Genomic DNA, 16,042 nt, shown 5'->3' with positions numbered 1-16,042 from the left:
CCTCAGGTTCAATATTTTCCACTGCAGGGAAATCCTTCTCCTTTTCAAATTCCTTTTGGAATTAAAAATGCTGGATGTGTGTGGGGAAATTGTTTAATTTGCCCACCTCTCCAAATCCTGCTCCATGCAAACCAAGCCTGGCTTTGCACTTCTGCCTCTTCCACAGGAGCTGCTCAATCTCCTTAATGAAAAAAATAAAGGGGGGAAAAAAGCCAACAAAGTGACAAAATTCTGTGATTTCTGTGGCTTGCTGCCACCAGCCCTTGCACCAACCCATCCTCGGGGCTCAGCTCATCCTTGAGGCTCAGCCTCCCTCCCCCTGCCAAGCAGGAATTGATTTTTTCCTCCTTTTCTGCAGACAAAGGGGTTCTTGTCCAAGCAGCAGATTTGGGATGGCTGAAAAGGGAATTTTGGATGCACGTGGCTTCTCCAGGCTGCTGTGTCTGGTGGCACCCACTTTAATTTCATTAATATTTGAGTGTTTGTGCTGTCATAAAAAGGCTCCAGAGCCTGATCCTCACCTTCACCTGCTGAAATCCCAGATTTTCACACCGTGGGCGTTCGCAGGTGGATATGAACCAACAGCTGAATTTACAGTGTAAAAGGACAGAATGGAAAGGGGGAGGTGGATGTGATTTCACAGGCTGAGAGTGTGCTGGGCCAGCTCTGCCTGGGGATGGTGACAAATCCCAGACTGGCTGGGAACAGAGGGGAGAACCCTTGGAGAGCAATTCCAAATGTTGGGCAGTCCTCCCATAGCCCAGACCATCCCCTGCTCTCTCTCCTCAACTGGAAGAGCTTAAAATGAGGGATGGGAACTCCAAACAGACTCTTTAAAATGCTTTTTATTGTACCCAAATGATGCAGCAATTTATTTATTTATTATTTTAAATGCTGTTTATTATACCCAAATCATGCAGCAATTTGTTTATTATTTTAAATGCTGTATATTGTACCCAAATGATACAGCAATTTATTTATTATTTTAAATGCTTTTTATTGTATTCAAATCATACATCAATTTATTTATTTATTATTTTAAATGCTGTTTATTGTACCCAATGATGCAGCAATTCACAGGCTGTGGGTACAGAGCCCACCCTCAGCCTTTTCAGGGTTCATCTGAAAGCTCCCTCTGGTTCTGGTTCCAATTAATTATTTACTTTTCATTGCAGATCAATACCTGACAACCAATCAACACCTTTGCTATTACCCACAGCCCATCACAGCTACCAACATCACCATATCCATGTCACTTTTCCAATCACTAAATTCAGTGTGTTACAGCTTAAGTTGCAAGTTGTTTTTCATTTTTCTTGCAGTGGAAAATTCTGAGATCTTTTCTCTACTTGCAACATGGCATTTTTGTTTGTGAAAATCTTTTTGTTTGGTAAAAACATCTTTTGTTTGAGGTGAATTTATCCTTTGCTCAGAGTCATAAAACCCTTCCAACTCATTTCACCTTTTGCCTTCTGAGTTACCCACTAACTCAGCAATTCTTTTCTCTATACCAAAACTTGCTCTCATTTCTATTCCCTCTTCAGATTCTACATTCAAAGATCTTTCTGCTATACACAAATATCTGTGAGCCCTTCCTGTCAGATCCTGATCCTTCCCAACACTCAGCCTTCAAAATTAGCTCCCAAAATTAGGGCAGAGCTGTGCGCTGTCCTACTAACACTGCAACATTTGGGTTCCCTTCCCTGCCAGCCTGAACCCTGCAAAATCCTCTCTGCAGCGCCCAAATTCCTGCAGAGTGAGGGATTTGGGGGGAAAAGTCAATCCCTGGTGGTGTCCCAGGTTATTCTGGTGAAAAGTGGAGATTCCTGGGTGTGAGAGGGAAAATCTCAGCACAGGGCTGGGTGTGGCTCTGCCCTGGCTGTGGTTTCTGAGCGTGACATTGTTGGTTTTTCACAACTATTGGGATAAATGCTGTATGTATAATGTTAAAATAGCTTTTCTGTATGAATATAGGTTTTTTTTCTAATTACAAAAGTTAGACATACATTTTAAAAAATAATATGCTTAAACTACCTACTTGATCAAAATAACAACCCATAAACGTGTAATAAAAACCTTACAGCTAACACAACAATTATCAACACTCACCAGCTGCAAAAAGCCAAGACCACCACCCAAATAAAAAATAATTTAAAAAGAAATTAAAACCACAAACCAAAAACCACACATGCTCTAAAAAAGCAAATCCAGAAAGTAGCCATACTGAATAGTTCTCAAAAAAAGCTAAACTAATTAAACTATGCATAAAAAACTATAAATATGCAACAAATTAATGTATTGTAAAATGCATTTTAAAAAACGTTCCCAAAACAACCGTGTGCCCTTAACAGTTTGCCAAACACCCTTTGCTTTATGTGTGTCTCCTCTTATCTTTTTATTAAACCTTCTAAATTTTACCAAAACAGTAAAACGTGTTTTTCACGTGAATGATGAGTTGAATAATTGCAGCTCGTTAATAAATGGAGTTCATCAGTCCTGACTCCTGCTGGTTTGGGAAATCAGAGTCTCCAAATCAGCAGGAGAAATCTGAGGAATGGAGAAGATTTTCTGAGTTTCCTTTTGAGAACCACGTAGGAAAAGTGGTGACATCCCCTCCCACGTGTCTGGAGCCACTAGCCCAGCCCAGACAATTTCCAGAATGAGTTTTTCTCTGTTTTTCTGGGTTTTTTTCTGTTTTTTCTCCTCTCTTTTTTCCTCCTCTGTTTTTCTTCTCCTCCGTTTTTCCTCCTCTGTTTTTTCCCTCCTCTGTTTTTCCTCCACTGTTCTTCCTCCTCTGTTTTTTCTCTCCTCTGTTTTATTTCTCCTCCGTTTTTCCTCCTCTGTTTTTTCCCTCCTCTCTTTTTCCTCCTCTATTTTATCTCCTCTGTTTTTTCCATCCTCTGTTTTTCCTCCACTGTTTTTCCTCCTCTGTTTTTTCTCTCCTCTGTTTTTTCTCTCCTCTGTTTTCCCACTTTTCCTCTCCAGCTCTCCCAGTCCTTCCCTTTGAATCCCATCTCCTGGAGTGTTTATTTTCAGCATGGTAAATATTGATGTGAATATGATGCACTCACGGAAAGGAGCCTGAACCGGGGGAAATGTTTGGGTGGGGACTGGATGTGTACAGATTCAATGAACACATAGAATGCAGAATTATTTCTTTCACAGTGAAAGAAATTCAAGTGCACAGCCAGTGCAAAACATTTTTATTTGGCAGGACCCCACCCTGCCCAGAGGGAAAATGTTCAATCCTTACTTGAGGATTTTGGAGGTAAATGTTGATTTTTGCCCTGCAGGCCTCGCTGTTATTTCTATTTCTATAATCTGTCACACACCTGATTCATGAACTTTCAAATACTGCTGTGTGTATTTCAGAACTAATATTTGGCTGTTGGTGGCTGACTCCTAATTAAAATGTTGTCTCTAAATGCCATTAAGAATATTAATAATTAAAGAAACAGCTGGAGTTGTAGTGTAATGAGTTACAGCAAGGAGTCAGCTGCAATGCAGAAGGAAGAAAATTCAGTGAGGGTGTCCTGGTTTGGAGGACAGGTGTCTGCTGAGAAAGGCAGAAATGGAGAATGGAAACCCCCTCCCTCCAAATTATTATCATTTTGAAATCAAGGGGCTCTCAGGCAAAGATATGGGAATAGGAATAACAGTTCTTTACTAGGGAAATTAAAATAGAAATACAGAATTACAAGGAACAACCCCAAGCCCTGGCAGAGTCAGAATCCAAGCTGACAGCCGTCAGTCAGGCAGGGTGTTGGCAGCAGTCCCATCCCATGGTGGCTGCATCCTCCTGCAGTGACAGATGTGGCTCAGCTGGAGCAGTGCTCCTGGACAAGGTGCAGTTTCCCTCTGGAGCTCCAGGGATGATGTGGAAGGGTCTGGTTTTCCTCTGGGATCCAGTGGGAAAGGCTGCTCTGATGTTCCAAATCTCAGATTTGATCAGGGTAGGAAATGCTTGGCTCCTCCCCTGGCTGGAGCATCTCCCCATGGGATGATGGAATTTTATCAGCCATGCCCTGGGACTCAGTGGCCATGGACAGGAGAGATCTCCTGGAGGGAGGATGGGCTGTGGGAAGATAAAGAACACTGCCCCAGCTGGTTTAACAGCTGGCCATGAACAGGAGATATCCCACAGAGATCAGGATCACTGCCACAGCTGGTTTAACAGCTGGGGACAGAATCCAGACCTTTGGTCACATCCTGTGTTGCACCCCAAGACAGAGGGGGATCCCTGATTGATGTTTTATTCAGAATTCACCTCCACCTCCATCCACAGAGCATTCCCTGGAATCAAAGCTTGTGCCAGCCACACCCCAGAGAACAAAAATATTTTATCCACACAGGGAATCACCTTACCCCTTGTCCTGTCCCTCCATCTCTTGTCCCCAGTCCCTCTCCCTCTTTCCTGCTGGCTCCTTCAGGCCCTGGCAGGTGCAGTTGAACTCTCCCACACTGAACCATCTCATTATTGATAATAAATTAGCATCTCCATCCCACTGCAGCTCTTGATCTCCACGGAATCTTGTGGCAAATCTCAGAGGGAAGAGGATTGGTGCCCAAGAACTCCCACACGAGGGTCTGAGTGGGGTGGAGAGAGGCTGGAGGTAATTCCCTAGGAGAGGAGAATTCCTCTTCTCCCACAGGGCTGGGACAAACCCATGGGTTTGTCGGGTGCTGTCCCCAAAATCCACCCAGGAGGATTTGCAGTGAGAAGGGCCCTGCCCACACCTGGGGCCGCTCCTCATCTCCCAAAAACATTCCCAGCTCAAATCCAACCCCTCCAATCTCTTCATTCACCTCTCAAACGAGAGCCCTGACACAGCAGGGATGAATCTTGGAGAATTTTTTGTGTTTGGTGTCAGAGCTGGGTCACCCTCCATTCCTTTTTGAACACAGCTCACCTTTATAACAGAATTATTTCCACAAGGAAGAGTGACTGAGTGCATCCAAATAGGATAAAAACATTTCTTCTTCACATAAAATTCAGGATTTAAGGTGAAACTTTTGATTGTTCCACAAGGTTATTATTATGATCATTGTCATTATTATTATCATTATAATTATTATTATCACTGTCACTATTATTATCAGTATCATTGCTATTATCACTATCACTATTATTATCACTATCCCCTTATAACTTAAGAAACAAAAATCAGATTCAAACAACCAATTCTTTAGGATGATTTTCTTTTCAAGGGAAAGGATTCAGGATTTCAAGGCGATCTCGTCCTTCCTGCACGCAGAGAACAAAAAGCCCTTTCCAAAGTGACCTCCAGGCACGCTCCTCTATCTTCACCTCGGGATCTGCTTTATTTTCAGAAAGGCTGACTCTGCAGAAAGCTCTGCTGGAACGTTCCCAGGGGGAGCTGGAGATTACACTGGGACAGTGAAATGTCCTGCTGCCAAGACAAGCAATTAAGAAAAACCAACAGAAAGAAAAAAAAAAAGGAGGGGAGGGGAAGCATCATCAAGAAACTTCATGTCAAGGTTAAAAATCATGGCAGGATTAAATGGAAGCACACTCCAATTACCTCCTTGGAAAATTTATGGCACTCGATTCCAGGGGAGATGGATGGAAAAGCAGCCAAGCGAACCCAGCAGGAATGTTCTGCCCTAACATTTGCTTTGTTTTCTGCATTAATCAAAGGCGACGAATGGAAATGTTTCCCAACATCCCCATTTAACAGAGCCGTTAATTGGCAGCGATTTGGCTGCAAAGCTCGCCCAGCCAGGCACAGTCAGAGCCCTGCACTGATGGGAAGGAAACATGAGGGGTGGGAAGGGGCTGGAATTGCTTCCCCCAGCCCGGAGAGGAATGAGGGATTTGTCTTTCCAAACAAGCTGTGGGTGGGTAAAACCAGCACTGAGAGGTAAAAGAAACAATGGGATGGGTTCCACTGATTGATGAAAGGGGGGAAAAAGATATTTGCCTTTACAAACAAACTGTGGGTTTGCTGAGAAATGAAATTGGGTATTGGAAGATGAAAGGAGCAATGGGGGAAACCATGACTTGTGTAAGAATTAAAAATTCCAAGGGAGGGTTGTGCATGAGAGGGGAATCTCAGGTATCAGTGTTTGGGAAGTCTGAGCCTCTCAAGCACCTCAGCAATGGGGACAGAGAGAGGGAAATTGGGATAAAAAGGAGGCTGAGCCTCCAAAAATCTGAGAGAGCCCAGGGGATGCCCCATGGCCTCTCCCTTTATTGGAATAAACCAAAAGGGCTCCTCTGGCTCCTTTTTGGACACGAACCTCTGCTGTTTGTGGATTCATTTCCCTGACAGCCCAGAGCTGCCTCCTGGGCTCTCATTCCAGGTGGGATCCCTGAACCTGCCAGAGCCTCCAGCAGGGATGCAGCATCCTCAGCCCCCAGCAGATTTATCTCGGTGAGCTGAGCCCGTCCTGCCGAGCAGAGGTCACCACGGGGCCCCTCTGAGCTGGGTTGGAGCTCCCAGGGCTGGCTCCCTGCAGGACAGGATCATTCCCTCATCTGGGGACAATTCCTGGCCCCGAGGGTGACACTCACAGCTTTGCTTTCCAGGGTTTCCTTCCGCAGGATTTCTCGTTGCAGATCAGAAGGACTCCTCGCTGTGTGTTTTAATTTAAACACAGCAATGGTAAAATCATTATTATTGACCTCACAATATCTACCAGTGCCTGCAGATACCATCAGCTCCAACATCTCCCTGATACCACACCAAAGAAATTCGTCCCTGCAGCTCCCTGGGATCACTGGCTGGAAAACAACGCTCGTGCTGGGGCTCCTTCTCCTTCTCCTTCTCCTTCTCCTTCTCCTTCTCCTTCTCCTTCTCCTTCTCCTTCTCCTTCTCCTTCTCCTTCTCCTTCTCCTTCTCCTTCTCCTTCTCCTTCTCCTTCTCCTCCTTCTCCTTCTGCTTTTCTCTTTCCCTTCCCCTTTCCCTTCTCCTCCTTCTCTCTCTCCTTTCCCTTTCCCTTCTTCTTCCCCTTCCCATTCTCCTTCTCCTTTCCCTTTTTTCCTTTCCCTTTTCCCTTCTCCTTTCTCTTCCCCCTTCTCCTCCTCCTCCCTTTCCCTTTCCCTTTCCCTTTCCCTTTCCCTTTCCCTTTCCCTTTCCCTTTCCCTTTCCCTTTCCCTTTCCCTTTCCCTTTCCCTTTCCCTTCCCCTTCCTCCAATCAAAAACTCACTGCAGCTTTTGGGTGGATTTTGGGCATTTTTAGAGCATTTCCAGACCCCTTCCCAGACATTTATCTTGTCCAAGAGCTGCTGGCACAGAGAATTCCTCCCTTTTCTGTTGTTTAGGGGACGGCTGCAAAGGTCACACGCTGCAGGTCAGCAATTCCCAGAAAAGCTGAGCTTATGGAAAAAATCCTGTCCTGGGCTTGCAGGTGAACACAACACCAGGCAAAGCCCAGCTCAGTACAGCCCAGCTCGGCACAGCCCAGCTCAGCAAAGCCCAGCTCAGCAAAGCCCAGCTTGGCACTTCTGCCTCGCCAGGGAGGGAATTCACAGAGGGGCAGGGAAAGAACTGGGAATGAAACCCGGGGAGCAGCGAGCACCTGACAGAGCCACTCACAGTCCTGAAATTCAGTAAAGCCCCCAATCCACACAGTCCCAAATTCATACAATCCCAAATTCACACACAATCCCAAATTCACTCACAATCCCAAATTCTTGTACAGCCCCAAATTCACACACAGCCCCAAATTCACGCACATCCTAAGTTCATGTAAAATCCCAAATTCACACACATCCTAAATTCACACAGCCCCAAATTCATACACATCCTAAATTCACACAGCCCCAAATTCACACACAAACCCAAATTCACACATCCCCAAATTCACACACATCCTAAATTCACACAATCACAGTTCATGTAAAACCCCAAATTCACACAGTCCCAAATTCACAAACAATCCCAAATTCACACAATCCCAAATTCATGCACAATTCCAATTCATGTAAAACCCCAAATTCACACCCAATGCCAAATTCACACAATCCCAAATTCATGCACAGTCCCAATTCATGAGCAATCCCAAATTCACACTATCCCAAATTCATGTGCAATCCCAAATTCATTGTAAAACACCAAATTGACACAATCCCAAATCCACACACAATCCTAAATTCACATAATCCCAAATTCATGTACAGGTTGCCTTCAATGCAAAACCAGCACAACCTCAAATCCACACACAAGCCCAAATTCACACATGCCCAAATTCACACCCAACTCCAAATTCCTATAAAACCCCAAATTCACTCCTTTCCTGTCCTCACTTTAAACCCTGCAAACACAAGTTTAGTTTAAATAAACCCTTTTAATTTCCCTATTTCCATAACTCCTGAGAGATCCCTGGGATGTTCGTGCTGCTTTCCCAACCTGAATCCTCCTCACTGTGCTCAGCTACTCAAAAACACCACCAGAAATATCCTGATTCATCCAAACTCCTTTGATTTGGACTTTTGTAAGACTATTGTATTTTCTTTTTCTGCTAAAATAGGACATTTCTTCTTATTGTTCACAAAATAATCCCCGTGCGTTTTGAATTATTAATTCCTCTCTGTGTCCTTTCAAGTTCCTCTCTCAAGAAGGGTGGAATATATTTATTTTTCAGGAGATTCTGTCCCCACCTGCTCAGGGGTTTAATACAAATTCCCTGTCTGTCCTTGCAGATTGCATTAAGCAGTCTGGGGCTGATGGACTCTTTAATAAAGTGAGTATCAGAGGCAGATTTGATAAAAGACATGCCACAGCTAACGATGCTTAATGAAAATAAAAGCTTTGGGGTTTGGTGTCCTGCCCATCCAGTTAAGTGGGATTGAATTTATTGGCCATCAGGCAGCTCCACACAAGCTCGGGCAGAAAATGGAATTTTAGTGTTCCAGTAAAAATAGAAAACAGGCAGGGGGACATGCAGGGATTGTGAAGGGCACATAAATCCATGGAATTATTGCCTGGCTGCAGCAGGGGTGGGCTGGGGGTGGGTGCTGCAGATTTTCCTGCTGCTGGCTGAATGTCCCAGTTTTTGGTGGACAGGTGTCTGCTGAGAAAGGCAGGAGCCTCCCTTTGAAATGGAGAATGGAAACCCCCTCCCTCCAAATTATTATCATTTTGAAATTAAGGGGCTCTCAGGCCAGAGCCAGCACTGGGCGTTTCTTCTGGAATTTTCTCCTGGGATTTTCTCCTGGGTTTTTTTCCTGAGGTTTTCTCCTGGGGTTGTTTTCTCCTGGAATTTTTTCCTGAGGTTTTCTCCTGCAGTTTTCTCCTGGGGTTGTTTTCAATTCCAAACCCGGGTCAGGGCTGTTTTTAAGGCGAGGAAATGGGACATGAATAAGGAAGAGGTGGGAAATGTGATCATTGCAGGGAAACCAAACCCGTGGTGTTGGTGACAATCGGAGCTCTGTTCATTCCTGTCCCCACTCAGGTTAAATTCAAAGAGTTTTGGGTCAGGTTTCATCAGTGACACAGGGAAGTCTGGCTGCTGCTTTGTGGTGTCTGCGTGGATGCTGAGATTCAGTGATAAATGCACCATTAAATCCCCCCCCCTTCCCATTTTGTCCTGCCAGACCCACAGCGATGAAATTCAGGAATAAAACTACAGTAATTTCACAACTACAAGGTGCCCTGGACTATAAGGCACCTTTTTTTTTTTTTTTTTGCAGTGAGGATCCGCGCACAACAAAGTAACAAATTAGTAACAGAATCGCGCGATCGCGGGGTTTACTGGCAGGTGCTCAAATTGGAAACATTTTTCACAAATTGGTGTAGCCTTTGTAAGGATTATAAGGCACACTTCCAGGTTGGCAAATTTCCAAACTTTGTCCATATACAAGTTGCACTGGACTACAAGGTGCACTTTTTTTTTTTTTGCAGTGAGGATCTGCGCACAACAAAATAACGAATTAGTAATGGAATCGCGCGTTCGCGGGTGCTCAATTTGCAAACGTTTTTCAGGGATCAGCGTAGCCTTTATAAAAATTATAAAGCACACTTCCAGGTTGGCAAATTTCTGAATTTTGTCCATATAAAAGGTGCACCGGATTATAAGGCACACTTCTGGGTTTTGATCAAAATTTTAGTTCAAAGGGTGTGCCTTATAGTCGTGAAATTACTTCTGGGTGTTAATCCAGGCTCAAAAACTTCTGAACAAGGGTGCAGCTCACTCAAACTCCTGATGTGTCCTAAATCCAACTGCTGGACACCCAAAACCTGGACTCCAGTGGTTTTCCTTCATTTTAACCCACCTGTATTTTGGCCAAAAAAAAAAAAAAGGAATTACTCCACCAGGCTGCCTGAGGTTCCCTGTCCTCATTTGCAGCTCTCTCGCTCCTGTGCTCTGCAGTGGCTCATGAATATTTCAGGATTCTCTTCCATCCTGCAGCACACAGCTGATTCCAGCATGAAAAATTCACAGGGAAGTGCAGCAATCGCGGGCTGGGCTGGTGGGGATGAGCCCAGCCCAGGTCCCACCGAGGCTCCTCTTCTCACGAGCAGCAGCACCAGAGGAAACCTCGAGTTGTGCCAATTGTGCCAATTTTTAGGGGAAAATCCATCCATTGTCCAGCCCTAGCAGTGGAGTGGCTGTTCCTGGAGGGATTTAAATCCTGTGGATGTGGCACTTGGGGACACGGGAGGGTTGGCACTGCTGGGGATGGACTTGATGGGTTTTGAGGGATTTCCCAGCCTCAATGATTTTAGAGTTCTCTCTCCCTTTTTTGGGGTTGGAGCTGTGCAGGTTCTTGGTTTTCCTTTGCAGGGATCACTTCAGGGGTGGTCACAGATCAATCCCACAAAGCCCCAGTGACAGGGTGAGAGGTGTGGGCATCAGGGGGTTAATAAATGTGCTCTGGTGCTGTTCCTGTGAGTCCTGCTTGCTGTTACTGCTTAAAATCCACCACCACGGGCCCATCCCATGGAATCACCAAGGCTGGAAAACCCCTCCAGGGTCATCAAATCCAGATTTGGCCAAATCCCAACATGCCCATAAGGCACATCCCACCCCAGAGACTGGCACTGCCCAGGGAAGGCACACAGAGAACAAGGATCCAAGAAATCAACCCCAAAAAAGGGGCTGAGCCCCACTGTGCAGCCCAAGGAGAGCTCTGAGAGTTGGGATTTGGGATTTGGGATTTGGGACAGGGGTCAGGGCCAGAGGAACCTGAATCCTTCTTGTGGATGGTCCAAACTGAATCCCAGGGATCTGAGGCTGGGATGGAGTTCCCAGATTCCAGGTGAGTGAACTGAATGTGTTGGGGGTGGAAAATGTTGGATTGCTGTGAAAATCCAGGGCTTGGATGGAAGGTGGGAGTCAGCCCCTCCCAGCATGGAAAAGGGACCGTGGTGGCTTTGGGATGTGGCTCCCTGAACAGCATCCCTTGGGCTGGGGGGGTTTCCTGCTGCTCCCAGGGGTGTTTGGGGAGGGAAAGTGTCCTGGAGGGAATTGTGTCTTGGAGGGAATCGTGTCCTGGAGGGTGTGAATTCTGTCCTAGAGGGAATTCTGTCCTGTCCTTAAGGGAATCCTGTCCTGGAGGGAATGAATCCTGTCCTGGAGGAAATCCTGTCCTGGAGGGAGTCCTGTTCTGAATGGAATAATGTCCTGAAGAGAATGAATCATGTTCTGAAGATAATCCTGTTCTGAAGGGAATCGTGTCCTGAAGGGAATGAATCCTTTCCTGGAGGGAATAATGTCCTGGAAGGAATCCTGTCATGTCCTGGAGGAAATGAATCCTGTCCTGAAGAGAATCCTGTCCTGAAGGGTGTGAATTGTGTCCTGGAGGGAATACTGTCCTGAAAGGAATTCTGTCCTCAGGGAATTAATCCTATTCTAAAGGGAATCCATGTCCTGAAGGGTGTGGATTGTGTCCTGAAGGGAATAGTCCTGGAGGGAATGAATCATGTTCTGATGGGAATCCTGTCCTGAAAGGAATCCTGTCCTGAAGGGTGTGAATTCTGTCCTGGAGGGAGTAGTGTGCTGGAGGGAATCCTGTCACATCCTGAAAGGAATCCTATCCTGGAGGGAATCCTGTCCATAAATGAATCCTGTCCATAAGGGAATCCTGTCCTGGAGGGAATCCTGTCCCTACAGGAATCCTGTCCATACAGGAATCCTGTCCTGTCCCACTGGGAGACCCCACCATGAGGATTTTGCATTCTCTCTGAAATCACCTCATGCTCTGAAGCCCCATCATGCCATGGGGCTGGCCAGGAGGCATTTTTGGGGTGCCCTAATTCAGCAGCACGTTCAGGAATTCTCAGCAGCACTTTTCCCGTGCCTTCCCCACCGCTGGGATCCTGGGATGTTTCTCCGTGCTGCCTGCAAAATGGAACATGGAAAACACATTACTGCAGAGCACTCCAGGACAGACAAAAATAGATGCTGGCTGTGCAGGAGCTGATCCCTGTCTCCATGCAGGAACAGCTGTAAAAGGGATGTTTTGTGTGGCTGCAGCCACAAGCAAACCCACCTGAGCTCTGTCCTCACGTGTTCTGCCTGGAAAACTCCTCCAGGCTTTCCCAGCATTTTTTTTTTCCCTGTTGGAAGAGCAGTTTTTTTGTCAGCATTTCCAAATTCCTGCTGAAATCGTGTGGGGTTTATCATCAGATCTGTTTGGTCAGGGTGTGAGCCAGGCTCAGCCCCACCCCTGGAACCACTTTCCCTTCCCTAATGGCTCCTGCAGACACATCCATCAATATTTCAGCCTCCACCACTTGGCCCTGAGACCTCCTAAAGGCCAGGGCCACGCTTTTTGTGGAATTATTTATGGATCTGGTATCACAGCAGCCTGTTCATCTCTACCACTTTCCTGAGGGAGGCTTTGGAGGGATTTTTAGGGACAAACACTGGAGCCTCCTTTGGGAGCCTCAGAGGAGGGTGAGCAGCACCCAGCGGTGCCACACTTGGGAAATTATCATTAAACTGATGATTAATGGCGCTTCTCAAACGTTATTAAAGAAATTGAAGTGGCTGAGGTTCACATTTCAGCACAGGGCGGGATTCCTGGGGTGTCTGTGCTGGGCCAGGACTTGGTTGATGATCCTGGTGGGTCCAACCCGGGATATTCCATGATTCCCTGGTTACTGATATTATTATTACCAATATTATTATTATTATTATTGAAATTATTATTACTGATATTATTATTACTGATATTATTAATGATATTATTGCTGATATTACTACTGATATTATTTGTACTGATATTATTATTGATATTATTTGTACTGATATAATTATTACTGATATTTTTACTGATATTATTACTGATATTATTATTATTATTATTGATATTACCAGGCAGTGGCACAGGCTGCCATGCTCAGAACCATTTTTTGGCAGCACTGGGGACCATTAAGCCCAGTTTGGTGGCAGACTGGACCAGCAAGGTGTGAGTTCAGGGAGCATCAGCTGGGAATTTTCTTTTTCCCTGTGAATTTTCCCATCCTTTCACCTCCTCCTTTGTGCAGGAGGTGATGATTTATGCATGGCTACAAGGCTACAGAAAATCTGCTGGCACAGGGAAGCAAAATCCTTAATTTCACGTTCCCAGTGATGAATTATTCACCTGGACAAGGGCTGCTAGGACAAGGCTTTGGTTAAAACCTGACTCAGTTAGAACTGGCTCTTGCTGGCCGGGGTGGGGAATTTTGGAGGGTTGGGATCAGTTTATTTATTCCCCGTGTGGTGCCTGGGTGTCTGCAGTCCTTGTGCTGGACACAGCCCAAGGGCAGGAGGTGCTGGCGGTGCAGAATTGATCCCTCAGCTTTTCCTTCCCCACATCCCACTGCCCTCCAACGGCCAGCAGGGAACCTGCAGCAGGAAATTCCGAGAATTCCAGAGGAATTCCAGAGCAGTTCGAACACTTGGGGTGCTCAGAATTTCCATAAAAACCTTCAGGGAGAAGATTTGGGTTTGGGGTGCGGACAGAAGGGGTTGGGAGCTCAGGTGCAGAGGGAGGGAAAAGTGGGATGAGGAAGGGTGGGGAATTGGAATGGGTGGGAAATTGGAATAAGGAAGGGTGGGAAATTGGGATGGGTGGGGAATTGGAATAGATGGGAAATTGGGATGGGTGGGAAATTGGGATGAGGAAGGGTGGGAAATTGGGATGGGTGGGAAATTGGGATGAGAGAGGATGGGAAATTGGGATTGGTGGGAAATTGGGATAAGGAAGGGTGGGAAATTGGGATGGGTGGGAAGTTGGGATGAGGAAGGGTGGGAAAATGGAATAGATGGGAAATTGGGATGAGGAAGGCTGGGAAATTGGAACAGGTGGGAAATTGGAATGGGTGGGGAATTGGGATGGGTGGGAAATTGGGATGAGGAAGAGTGGAAAATTGGGATGAGTGGGGAATGGGAACAGGTGGGAAATTGGAATAGATGGGAAATTGGGATGAGGAAGGGTGGGAAAATGGAACAGGTGAGGAATTGGGATGAGGAAGGATGGGAAGCTGGGATGGGTGGGAAATTGGGATGAGGAAGGGTGGGAAATTGGGAAGGGTGGGAAATTGGGATAAGGAAGGGTGGGAAATTGGGATGGGTGGGAAGTTGGGATGAGGAAGGGTGGGAAAATGGAATAGATGGGAAACTGGAATGGGGGGAAATTGGAATAGATGGGAAATTGGGATGAGGAAGGGTGGGAAATTAGAACAGGTGGAAAATTGGGATGAGTGGGGAATTGGAACAGGTGGGAAATTGGAATGGGTGGGAAATTGCGATGGGGAAGGGTGGGAAATTGGGATGGGTGAGGAATTGGGATGAGGAAGGATGGGAAATTGGAGTGGGTGGGAAATTGGAATGAAGAATGGTGGAAAATTGGAATAGATGGGAAATTGGGATGAGGAAGGATGGGAAATTGGGATGAGTGGGGAATTGGGATGAGGAAGGGTGGGGAATTGGAACAGGTGGGAAATTGGAATGGGTGATCCCAGAGGTCGTGGGTTGGGTTCCCCATCTCTGGAAGTGCCCGAGGCCAGGCTGGACAGGGCTTGGAGCACCCTGGGAGGTGCTGGGGTTGGAACTGGATGAGCTTCAGGTCCCAAACCATTGCAGGATTCTGTGATTCTGCAAATTCAGAGGTTGAAAAGAAACAGGAAAAAAAAATTCTGTTTTCCTGTGGAGTGAGGGAGGAGGAGGAGTGGAATATTCACTCATACCAAAAAAAACGAGCAATAAATGGCTTTTTGGGGGGGCTGAGGGCAGGGAAAAGTCCAGCCCACAGCTCCTGCACAACAAATTCCAATTAATTTGAGTAATTTGGGGATCTTTTCCTCCTGCAGTGGAGGCTTTTGAGCAGCAGAGGTCACGTTTGTACAACACAACGAGAGGTTGTAGCTACACCTGGAGTAACTCCTGAGCCACGGCAGGAGGGGCTGGAGATCATAACCTGCTCTGGCTAGGATTAAATCAGATATAAAATTAGATAGAAATTATATGTATATCATTTATATAATTGATTTCTATAATATAATTATATAAATATATAAAGAATATATAAAATATTATATTATGCTATTAAATTATATATAATAGTATGATGATAATATAATATAATATAATATAATATAATATAATATAATATAATACATTATCTATTATGTATATTACATTACATCACATTATATTATATTAATTATATTAATTATTTTTCTATATATTATATTGTATATATTATATTACTAGGCTAGTATATAATTTCTAATATACATAAAATATATAATTTATATATAATTTATACTATTTATGTATATATTTCTTTTCCCTATAAATTATAAAGAAAATAGAATATTTTTTCTGAATTTTCCACTCCAGCTCACTCTGAAGGAGGAATTTTGATCCCAGCCCAGGGCTCAGCCTCTGCTGGGGGCTGGAATTGGAGGAGTTCAGGTATGAACGGGTCAGGACCTGATTTTCTGCAGGAAAAAGCAGCCCAGGCTCCTGGTTTGGAGCTGATCTCAGAAAGTAATTAAGAAAAAAAAATTTATTCTCAAGATTTGCTTCAAATCTCGCTATCCTTGAAAAATTCTGGAGTGCTCCCAAAGGCTGGAAATCAGGA

This window comes from Catharus ustulatus, chromosome 27 (genome assembly GCF_009819885.2).
Source record: "Catharus ustulatus isolate bCatUst1 chromosome 27, bCatUst1.pri.v2, whole genome shotgun sequence".
NCBI classification, from domain to species: Eukaryota; Metazoa; Chordata; class Aves; order Passeriformes; family Turdidae; genus Catharus; species Catharus ustulatus.
The sequence above is the reverse complement of the archived record's forward strand: the minus strand, read 5'-3'. Positions refer to the sequence as shown.